The 12,571-nt window shown below is 36.1% G+C and overlaps 1 protein-coding gene across 1 annotated transcript in view; it reads left to right on the top strand.

Moving 5' to 3' along the window:
• The window catches only part of LOC129250418 (paired box protein Pax-6-like), a 98,190-nt gene that overhangs the window by 75,087 nt on the left and 10,532 nt on the right, over positions 1-12,571 (top strand). The gene's annotated exons all lie outside the window — the stretch shown is intronic.

Genomic DNA, 12,571 nt, shown 5'->3' with positions numbered 1-12,571 from the left:
GATCCAGAAAACTTTTGAAATTTTAAATATTTAATGAATTGAATTTAAGATTAATACACATTTTACTCCATGTAAAAGTTTCCAATTCAAACTTTCCACTTTGAAAATCGCAAGACGGGAGGTATTTACTTGAGAAGCCCTGGAGTTTTTTATTTAGATAGTTTAGATATGGATGCTATGGAAACCTCGACAATAATCCATAAATAGTCGACGTGTGACACTATTATTATTACTTTTATTTATTTTTGACGACACTTTCGATTACATTTTAGTTCATTTACTGCTTAGTTTTGTCTCTGATATATCGAACCTCATATTTTCAATATGCACGACATGTAGCCTCACAGCTAAACGTACGTACTAAACAGTCTCCACAATCTACCACTCCTCCTGCGGAGCTACGAAAAGTCAACTGATTAGCTCATAAGCTGCTGGTTACTACATCTACGAAGCTCCGCGCATCCTAAACCACTGAGAATATGTTTTGCATGTGCGCAGATTCGCTTCCAATTATCACCCGATTTCAGCATAAAATCTATAATATTTCCCCCGTTTAATATGTTACAGGTTTCGGAGCATAACATGGGCATTGGAACAAGACGTGATCAACGTCTTCTTCCCTCTCCGTGCAGATTGGTCTTTTTGAAGAACTGTCATGGCCAAAGCTATGGAGGTATTTTCGGAATGCCCGATGTCCTGAAAGGAATTGGGTTTGATGGAAGTTTGTTTCCCCGTAGTTCCTTTCAAACGTAAGAATTTGTATTAGCTCATGCGCCCATCTATCTTTCGGTGATCTGTTCCAGCGGTCTTCCCAATAGTTAATCGAAACACGCCTTTCTTCTTCTGCAATATTTTTACGCCTTACTCTACCGTTGTGTTCGGATAGCCTTATACTCATATAAACTCCCTTCATTTCTTTCGACAAAACGTCTACGGCGACTAGACCTGCAATAATTATAATTTAACGGAAGCCGCGGATAGCCCGCAAAATGCTTAGATGATAGACGGCTATCACTTTTCTTCTTTAGCTGTTTATGTTCAGTGCATCAGCCCAGATCAGGGCGGCTTACAACAGAACCCAGCTGACTACCCTGCTATACAAAGGGTTTTTTATTAAGAGGTGTTATTTGGATATTCAAAGATAAATGCTACTTTTTAATATAAATGGTCGTATGTTTATTTCATTATAAAGAGGAAGGTATGCCGTTAATAGTGGAAAATAACCATAATCGAATTACAAAGTGGTTGCCCGATATCCTCGATAGCCTCACGAATTCCATCTTTGCGACCATTTCTTTCACGTGGCCCCAAAGAAAAAAGTCACAAGGTGTTAAATCACAAGATTTCGCTGGAAACTTCAGGAAACTTTTCCCGTAAAAGATTAATGGTTTAGTTGCTTGTGTGGCATGTATCGCCGTCTTGTTGAAAATAAACCATGTCCAGATCAATAACATCCAATTCCGGCCATAAAAACTTGTTAATCACCTCTCGATAGCGCAGTCTATTCACCAATAACACCTGTTATTGGAAAACCCTATAGTATTCTTCTGTTGTGGCTAAGGCCGCCGTGGCTACATTCATTGTTTTTACTACCTTTCTGATGCTTATTAGGACTACATATTATACTCGGCAAATTCCAGTTTCAAAGACTTCCACCAAGCCTTGATCTTGCTTACTGATTCGATGGCGCTCCAGTTAACTTCGTGGATTAATTTTGCCCCAATTACCACCGCGCTTTCATCCTCATACCATGCTTCTAAACCTCAGTTTGCGGTTCGTGAAATAGTTCCCAATTACTCTGCCAATATGTATAACTAGGTGACCTTATGTTTGCGAAGGATTCTAGTACACGCTCCCAGCTAAGTGTCTTAAAAGCGCTTCTAACGTCCAGAGTTACCACAGCGCAGTATTCTTTTTCCCCCCCACACCATCTCTTGGCTTTAATGGCTTCTGTTGCTAAATCTATCACTCATTTGATCGAATCACCTGTTGAGCGAGATTTCCTGAAGTTAAACTGGTATGTGGATAAAACACAATACCTATGTCTTCAGCGAAAGATGACATCCTGTCGGAAAAAATTCTCTCGAGAACTTTCCCATTGTGTTTAGTAAGCATATAGGTAGGTAGGACTCGGGTACACCAGCCTCTTTGTTGCCCCTGGGTAAATGCACAAGTGTTTTCACCTTCTTCCTCTTTTGGAAAGTGCCTTCTTTAAGGCAGGTTCGTAATACTGCTAGAAATATGTCTGGCCGCTTCGAAATCGCTAATTTTAGGGCTCTATTTGGTATAAAAACTGGACCTGGAGATTTCTTAGACCTCATTTTATTACACACCGCTTGGAAATCTTGTTTGGTTACACGAGGGATGTCACTTGCTTCATGTTGTATGCATAATGGCAAAATCTTTACATATCTTTGAGGGACAAATTTTGCGCCACCTTCTTCTTCTTAATTGGCACTTAATCGCTTACGCGATTTTGTCCGAATTTGACAAAGCGTGCCATTCGTTTCTTTCTCGTGCTAACCGACGCCAGTTGGACACACCAAGTGAAGCCAAGTACGTCTCCACCTGATCTTTTTAATGCAAAGGAGGTAGTCCTCTTCCTCTGCTACCACCAGCTGGTATCGCATCGAATACCTTAAGAGCCCGAGAGTTTATGTCCATTCGGACGGCATGACCCAGCCAGCGTAGCCGTTGAATCTTTATTCGCTGCGCTATGTCTATGTCGTCGTAAAGCTCATACAGCTCATCGTTCCATCGCCTGCGATATTCGCCGTTGCCAACGTGCAAAGGTCCAAAAATCTTGCGCAAAATCTCTCTCTCAAACACTCCAAGCGTCCCTTCACCGAATGTTGTCATCGCCCACGGTTCTGCACCATTTGATCTTTTGAGCAAGGGAATCAGGGTAATATCTGTGGCTGAACCCATTCCTATCTTACCATTCCCATTCGACACACAATCCTTAGCAATGTGACCATCAAAACCACTTTTCCTGCACTGCTTATATCTATCTATCGATGGGTAAGTGCCTTAAGTGTTGCCTCTTTACCTAAGGTGGTGCCCACTATATTCTTAAGGCTACTGGATTTTGGCAAGACTTTGGCAGTACGAGTAATATATCACTTTATTGTGTTCTTTTCATTTTCGAGACTGAATCAGCAAACGCCTTAAATTTAACAAAGAACTGTTGCCCGTTTTTTCAATAACAATAGCTTCGGGTCGCACTCTTCCCATACTGTTTCTTCAAGCCTCATTCTAGTGTTTTTTTTTTTTGGAGTCATTTATTATAGACGATATTTAGAAGACTAATCCCGCGATAATTGGCAGGATTGCAGGATCACCCTTCTTGTGGATTGGGCGGAGCACACTCACTCGGCAGGTATGCCTTCATCTGACCATATTTTACATAGAAGCTGATGCATGCACCAAACCAGCTCCTCGTCGCCATGTTTGAATAGCTCAGCCGACAGTCCGTCAGTGCGCGCGTCTTTGTTGTTCTTGAAACCTTCTATAAGCCACCAAACTTTCTAGTAGAATTTTTGGTCGTTGCTTCTATTAGACAGCATCTCAAGCTCCTCGCACTCACCTATTTCGGCCTCTCGTTAGTTCTGTCGGATAATACGTTTCTCTTCCTTTCTTAGCTCTCTGTAACGATCCCACATGGCTCGCGTTGCGTCCGATCGCAGCGTGGCTTTTTAGGCAGCATATTTTCTTTCTGTGGCAGCATGGTATTCTTTGTTGTACCAACTGCTTTTTCGGTCTCACCGGAATTCGATTTCATTTTTGACGGGGGTATGTAGAGAACAAGAAATGTTGCCTTATTGCTCGTGCATGCCGGATTGTTGGGCAATACTCTGAAAGAAGGAATTAGAGTCGAAAGGCGAATCTTCTAGCTGTCGGTTTGCAGCTTTTTGATGTCGAACATTCTTTGCGTAGGTAGATGTACGTTTTTTGCTGCACAAAACGCGTGTTCAGAAGCTACCCAGAGGATACCCGGGCTATTCCCTGAAGTTGTGAACTGCTTAAACCACATGTAGAGAAATCGTCCTGGCCACTTCCAAATAAATGGCGTTCAGTAACTTTCCCCACTTTCCTCCACTTCACGTGCCCTTCACTTCCACGTGCCCGCGGCGACACTCCTTCGCAGAGTCTGTAACATATTAGGTTGCCAGCGTATTCTTCAATGGTATACGTAGACATTTTCACAAGCAGAGATGAAAACCCAGTTCATGAGCCAAGTCACACAGTCAAAAGGAGAAACACTTCAAAAATCCAAACAAAGTCACTCTTTTTACAGATATTTTCTAAGAGCACGATGAAGCATGTCTAACACGGACGAATCGCATAAGAAGGCTAAAGAAAAAAGAACAACTTAAAAACAGTGAGGCAGGCATACATGGTGGGTGTTTCGACCACAAACAAAAATTTACCCGACCCTTATCGAGTGCTTAAATTATGCCATGTACTAAACAGGTAGTGTTTGAAATCGATGTTTCGTTACGTTGGGCTATCTGCTGAGTCTATTCAATTACATTCTTTTTTTAATATCATACCTTTTTAAATTGCCGAAAAGGCAAACTATTTTTTTAAATAATTTGGGGAATAGTTCCCATACAAAATTTTCTTAATGATCTATAGTAGGAAACACATAGTGAAAAATCGTACACTTTATCAACTAGCTATTTTGAACTTTCAGAGATAGGTTCAAATTGTATTAATTTTTTTTATTAACTGACGCACCCTCTAACTAAAAACAGAACACAAAATCGGAGTTTTTAACTAACATTAAAATATTGATTTTTAACTATTTTTAAAATCGAATATTTCGAAAACGTTTAAGTTATGGACATAATCGAGTTGCTCAAAAATTACTTAAATAATAATATCCTTAAATACAAATTACGACTTTCCCTGTAACCCTCTATAATAAAATATTTGCATATTTAAACTATTGTTGTGTTCCAGTAGTCAATGATCGGAATCCGGAAAAAAATTTACACGCAAATGCAACAACAACGATGTGATCCTGATACAAACCTGGGCCAATTTATGTTCTGTTTTTGCAGAAAATTTTGACGCTACGCCATTAGGTAAAAACTACAAACTAGAGTTATTTGTGAATATGATGCAGGAAAATCCTGGAATCGCCAGAGGAGTTTATAAAGGCAGCAAGGAGAAGGTTAGGCAACTAAGCTACCAAAAATGTGCTTAATCTTTTTACATAGCAATAGCAATGATAGCTGTACGAGTAATTATTTCCGTTCATATGCGCCTGCACTTAAAAATTTTATGAAGCAAAAAGCACACAGTTTTATATGCGTTTATAAAATGGTTGCGGATGAAAGCGCTGCTTCCAAAGTTTATTTATGTAGGTTTTACCAGCTTTTCCCAATCAAATATCAAACGAAATGTGAGCTAAGAATAGATATTTAGATATCATTCATTACACTGTCCGAATTTTGAAATCCGTAAACATTTTTCTATCAATTAAAAACTTTTCTTACAGCTTGAATTTTTCATTTCGGAATTTATTTCAATAAATATGTATTTTTTTGATATTTGTTGAATAATGAGTCCAAATGTTTTTACGGATTATAGGATTACGCAGATACAAATGCGCATAAAAAATACGGCTAATATATATTTCTCTTTGAAAGAGTTTTATTTATTTTGCTATTTAAGATTAGAAAAAAATACAATAATAAAAAAACAATTTATTTGAATAACTTTTTTGTAACTTTTTTTTCAAATTAAAAGTTCTAGAAAATTGGGCCACATATACTCGTATGCAGCTGTTTATATAGAATTATTATTATGTTTCTTATAATTTATGTCGCCGCTAAGTATTAGGGTTAGGCCAAAGCAATTACGTGGTGCGCTATAGCTAAATAGGGTGACATATCCTGTAACTACTTCCTCATTTAGGATTGAGAACACATATTCTTGTAGTACTACACATATTTCTCTTTCCTTCTGCTTTACATACATTTATACACTTTGTACATACGTAAACGTGTTTCAAAATCTCAACCAATCTCTCAGAGTGAATTGAGTCAAAGTTTACAATTTTTTTATTTTGCCTTTAACAACTAATTGCTTTCTTTATTGTTATTTGCTTTATCGCTAATATGTCTTCTTAAACCTTTTTGTACCTATGTATGAATGTCTGATGCGCCAAATGTCCTTCATTTGCTATTATTCTAAAACCTAAGCAATGCATAGTTGCTTTATAATCTTCCACACTTATATTTTCAAATAATCCCACCACTTAAAACTGTAAAAAGGCAGAATTCAGCTGTTTCAAAGATCGAATTTACTCCTACTGTTTACTAATATTACTTCCTAATATTTTGGGGAACAAAACTCCCTGCGAATATTTACGATTGGGCTATATTTGCATTTAGACTCAAATTCCGACAGTGGAACGTATTTTAGAAACATTTTTTTAGAACAATCGTCGAGTCGAAATTAAATGTGATTTGGACGAAATTTGTTATCATTAAAAAAAAGTTTCTTTTATTCTTATGTTTTTTTTTTTTAACTTTGAGATGATTTTATATAATTGGCGCTAAAACCCTTTTTGGGTGTTTGACCGAGCTCGTCCTCCTATTTGTGGCGTTCGTCTTGATGTTGTTACACAAATTGAGGGACCTACAGTTTTAAGCCGATTCCGAACGGCAGATAGTTTTTATGAGGAGCTATTTGATGGTAGAAATACACTCGGAGCATTGCCATTGCCTGCCGAGGGGCGACCGCTATTAGAAAAAACCTTTTCTGATGCTTTCCATTTCAATTCAACCGGGCTATTCGGGTCATGTTCTTCGATTTCGATGTAACTCAAATATGTTGCTCTCTGGTCAAAATAATGAGACACGTATTTTTTTGTTCGCCCGAAAAAAATCTTTTTCAAGAGTTATCAGCAATTTTGTTTTTCGGCTCAAAATCGATTTTTTTAATTATATAAAATTTTTTTTTTTTAAATGCCCATAACTTAGTCAAAAATGAACCGATTTTAATAATTCTGGGTTCAAAATGATCGTAATTACTTACACGAGCGACTTCATGTAGACACAATTGCAAAAACGTAGTTGAGAAGTTTTTATTTAGCAAAAAAAAACAAAAAAATTGAAATTTTTTCGAAATTCAATATTTCAAAAAGTGTATTTTTGTTTTTTATAACTTTTTCCAAATCAAGAGAACACCTCAAACTTCAATTGAGCTGAATGCCCAGTAGTTAAAATGAGTTGTTTTTGAGTAATGAATTTTTGAGTAAAAAACCTGTTTCGCACTTTTTGTTTTTTGGAAAATAAATAATGTTCAACTACTTTTTTACAATTGTTTTTACATGAAGTCATTCGTGTAAGTAATGACGATCATTTTGAACCCAGAATCATTAAAAGCGGTTCATTTTCGACTAAGTTATGGGCATTTAAAAAAAAATTCTAATATAGATGCTTTCCATTTCAATTCAACCAGGCTATTCGGGACATGTTCTTCGATTTCGATGTAACTCAAATATGTTGCTCTCTGGTCAAAATAATGAGGCACGTATTTTTTTGTTCGCCCGAGAAAATTTTTATTTCAAGATTTATCGGCAATTTTGTTCTTCGGCTCAAAATCGATTTTTTTTTTTCATTATACAAGAATTTTTTTGTTGTTAAATACTCATAACTTAGTCAAAAATGAACCGATTTTAATGATTTTGGGTTCAAAATGATCGTCATTACTTACACGAATGACTTCATCTAAAAACAATTGCAAAAAAGTAGTTGAACATTTTTTATTTTCCAAAAAACAAAAACTGCGAAACAGGCTTTTTACTCAAAAATTCATTACTCAAAAACAACTCATTTTAGCTACTGGGCATTCAGCTCAATTGAAGTTTGAGGTGTCCTCTTGATTTGGAAAAAGTTATAAAAAAAAGCAAATACACTTTTTGAAATACTGAATTTCGAAAATATTTCAATTTTTTTTCTTTTTTGCTAAATAAAAAATTTTCAACTACTTTTTTGCAATTGTTTCTACATGAAGTCGCTCGTGTAAGTAATGACGATAATTTTGAACCCAGAATTATTAAAATCGGTTAATTTTGGACTAAGTTATGGGCATTGAAAAAAATGTTTCTTATATAATTAAAAAAAGCGATTTTGAGCCGAAAAACAAAATTGCCGATAACTCTTGAAAAAGATTGAACGAAAGAGCGAACAAAAAAATACGTGTCTCATTATTTTGACCAGAGAGCAACATATTTGAGTTACAACGAAATCGAAGAACATGACCCGAATAGCCCGACTGGATTGAAATGGAAAGCATCTTCTTTATTTTGGTGTTTCACCGAGACTTGAACCTATGGTCTCTCTGAATTCCGAATAGTAGTCACGCACCAACCATTCGGCTACGGCGGCCGCCATAAAACCGATAGTGGTATTAATTTTCCATGGTCCATGTTACTATGGCTAACATATTATATTATATGTAGCTTTTACTCTCACAATTTTTGCTTCGAATGCTTATTTTCTAACATTCTTGGGGAACCAAAAAAGATAAACACTCTATATACATATATGTGCACGCACATGTAACTGTAAGAAATGTTCAGATTAGATGTCTGTTTGGATGTGTTGTACTACAATGACCATTTGAAACAGACTGTCACAGTGATTTAGTGCCAGTGCCTTGGTCAGTGTCAAGCATACGCTATGATTGCGTAGTGAAGCGTCGTTTGGTGTCGGTTCGAATTTTTTGACGCCCCGATAAATTGGCAAAAGTTTCTGGCCGGCCAAAAGATGACATGTGTAACATGTATGTATGTATTTTTGAATGTACATACATATATATGTATGTGTGTTTGCCCGCGGGAATGCCTCTATATATATGCATATAGGCTGACTTGAAAGGTAAATATGGGCGTCAGGTAAATAAGTATACATATACAGTTTGTCAAGAATGACTTTTAACATAGAAAATAGTTTCAATTTTTCGACTTGTTTTTTTACTGTAGCATTTAAAGGGAATTAATAAAAGAAACTTCAAATTATTTGGAAAAACAACAACTAAAGAAACAAATAACACACTATTTCGACACTGTCAATAAACTGTGTTCACATTTTGCTTTTTCCATTTCTTTAGAATTTATTGGGCGATTAATTTCGATTTACTGTTACCAGAGATCGTAAAATCAAAGAGAAGGCTCAGGAACGAATGGGCAGGTTAAATGTCAAATGCTAATAAAACGAGTTGAAGACTTGGAAGATAGTTAAGGACGTGCTTGGCTTTGCAAAAATTTAAAAATTTATTTTTTTGAACTTAATTTTAGGGTAGTTCTTAACACTATGTTAATACTGGACTGACTGTCAACATATTTGACAGCCGTATTTATTCTTATACCTCATCTTACTGTTTTAGGTACACGACTTGTATATTAGTTTCTTTGTTCGCTGTTTAGGAAAACATGCTTATCTTTTGTTATTCTTCCATAAGTTTATCTTTGGTTATTCTTAAAATACATGTGTTTATCTTTTGTTATTCTTAAAATACATATATTTGGATTTGTTCAGCCCTGCATGATTATACTTAGAATTTACTTAACTACTTTTATTTATTATATATTTGTGAATGAAATCATTCCTTAACTAATGCGATTAAGAAATTTTTATTATATCGCCACGGCCTTGGGGGTAGTCAGATTAGTCAACAGAATTAAATATAGCGTTTTCATTGAAATGTAAAATGCCATGATTTGGTGTTAGGCAAAGTAAAAAACCAGCAGATTCTTTCCATTTCAATTCAACCGGGCTATTCGGGACATGTTCTTCGATTTCGATGTAACTCAAATATGTTGCTCTCTGGTCAAAATATTGAGACACGTATTTTTTTGTTCGCCCGAAAAATTTTTTTTAAGATTTATCGGCAATTTTGTTGTTCGTCTCAAAATCGATTTTTTTAAATTATATTTATAAGAAAATTTTTTGTTTAAATGGTCATAACTTAGTCAAAAACGAACCGATTTGAATGGTTCTGGGTTCAAAATGATCGTAATTACTTGCACGAGCGACTTAATGTAGAAACAATTGCAAAAAAGTAATTGAACAGTTTTTATTTTGATTGAGCTGAATGCCCAGTAGTTAAAATGAGTTGTTTTTGAGCAATGAATTTTTGAGTAAAACACCTGTTTCGCACTTTTTGTTTTTTTGAAAAATAAAAAAATAAATAAAAAACAAAATAAATTAATTGTATTGATATTAAGTGTATTATCAAAATTATTTCAAAATATCCACATAAGAAATTAACTTTGTAATCCATTCATTTTCATCAAGGGTTAGTGTTCAACAATATGTTGTACTTTTTAAATTATTAGGTATGTATATATATTCAATAATATATTTTCCTTCATTATTTACAATGACTTCCCAACGTTTAGGCAAATTTTTAATTCCCTGCTCAAAAAATTGTTTGTCCTTGGAGCCAAAATACACGTCGATATCCCTTCTTCTAGCTTCTTTTGAGGAGTAGTTCTTGTTACTCATATGGGATTGAAGTCCACGGAAAAGGTGATAATCACTAGGTACAATATCCGGAGAGTATGGTGGATGCGACATTGGCTCCCAGCCGAGCTCGTTCAGCTCGCCTAATGTTTGCCTTGCGGTAGGAGGTCTTGCGTTGTCGTGGTGAAACAAAACTTTGCGTCTATTCAGTAAAGACGGTCGATTTTTGTTAAGTGCCTCATTCAGGTTTGATAGCTGATGGGAATAATAATCAGCAGTTATCGTCTGGTTTGGTTCCAGAAGTTCAGAATAAACAATACCGGCCATATCCCACCAAATAGACAGGAGAATCTTCTTGGGGTGAAGGCCATCTCTAGGGGTCGGTTCTGGTGATTCATCTTTATCTAACCATTGGCGTTTGCGAACAGAATTATTGTAAAGGACCCAGTTTTCCTCACCAGTAACGATTCGGTTCAAAACACTTTCATTTTCAAGCCGTTGCAGCAGCTGAGAACACACATTCAGTCTCTGCTGAAGGTTGGCGACGGAAAGTCTATGAGAAACCCATTTTTTCTAGCTTTGAAATCTTTCCCAACTGGACCAGGTGCCTGTGCACTGTTCCGTGCGATGAATTTAACCTCTGAGCTATCATATTGACTGTCAAATTTGGCTCAGCTTGCACGAGTTCGAGCAAGGCGTCGGAGTTAAAGACTTCAGGACGACCAGCGCGGGGGGCATCCTCCATGTCGCAGTTACCACTTCGGAATTTTGAAAACCGCTTTTGCGCAGTCCATACACTCATTGATTGTTTTCGCTTAGTGACTTTTTTGCTACTTCGGAAAAAGTAGTGGAGTTTTCATCAATTTTTTAGGGAATTTGTTTTCGTTGTACTTGGGTAGCTTTACGCATGTAGCACTTGTTGTCGGTTTCGAGGGTAACGATTTGTTTCGTTTGAAGAAACTTAGGGCATGATTTACGTGATGCCGCGAGATTTTCTGAGCAATTTGCACGTAAAGAGCGAGTTCAAGAAGGTGGGTCATGAGGAGGGAGAAAGCAGCTATCGCATATAGGACTCTTATTACATCTTTTCACCATATGATCGAGGAGTTTACAGTTTTCGTATGTCATTGGGTTGAGATAATAAGGTTTCACTTTCATAGTATACCACCACACCTCGATTTTTACAGGCAGATGATAAGGATCGAATATTTTGGGAACTTTATACAGATGTAACACCCTGCTATTTCGATAACTTCGTTTTTCGAGATGTCATTTAAACACTGAGTGTAAATTGTGGCTTTTGTTGAGTTTAAGTTGTTGTAGCAGATACCATAAAGGTGTAGTTCAGATGATCTTTGCGACACCACTTTCCTTAACTAACAGTAGAAGGTTTCCGTCTTTTAACTCAGCACAATAAGAATATTTATTAAGCGGTTTATTAGAGTCAACAGCACTTGCCAACAGTTATGTATTAAATTTTGCATTTTCTTTTTTCACGAAAAAGAAAGTTCTTTTGTTATATTTAGATATTTTTTACGTTTGCGATATGGAGCCCCCCGGGGGACATGACTATTTACTCGCTTTGGTAATTGCAATCAGCATACGTCTTAAAAATTACAACAAAAGCTTCTGAAAGATGAATAGCAAAAGAAAAGATAATGGAAAACACACAATTAGCCGAGGAAGACAACCGAATGCAACGTAGATCAGTCGATGACTGAATCACTTGATGTATTCCTGGAAATTTCCAGCTCAGCAAAATGATTCAAATGAAACTGAAGCAGAACTATTCCTTTGTTGAGTTGCGCAAACATATGTATATCTACATATTACATATGATATATAATATCATATAACGTAGAATGTGATTTAGCGCCATATTCAAAATTATAGACATTAATAAATCGTTAAAAAAAGTGAAGATATTATTTGATTGGTCCGTCATGTATGCAATTTGTTATAACATTAAAAGTTGGAGGGCTCAGGAACTATAAAAAACATAATTTTAAGTTGTAATACCAACAATAATGTTTGGGTTTTTTCAATGTACCGCCGTAACAACGCACAAAAAATGCATAAAAAGCCAA

This window comes from Anastrepha obliqua, chromosome 6, assembly GCF_027943255.1.
Source record: "Anastrepha obliqua isolate idAnaObli1 chromosome 6, idAnaObli1_1.0, whole genome shotgun sequence".
Classification (NCBI taxonomy): Eukaryota; Metazoa; Arthropoda; class Insecta; order Diptera; family Tephritidae; genus Anastrepha; species Anastrepha obliqua.
The sequence above is the reverse complement of the archived record's forward strand: the minus strand, read 5'-3'. Positions and strand labels throughout refer to the sequence as shown.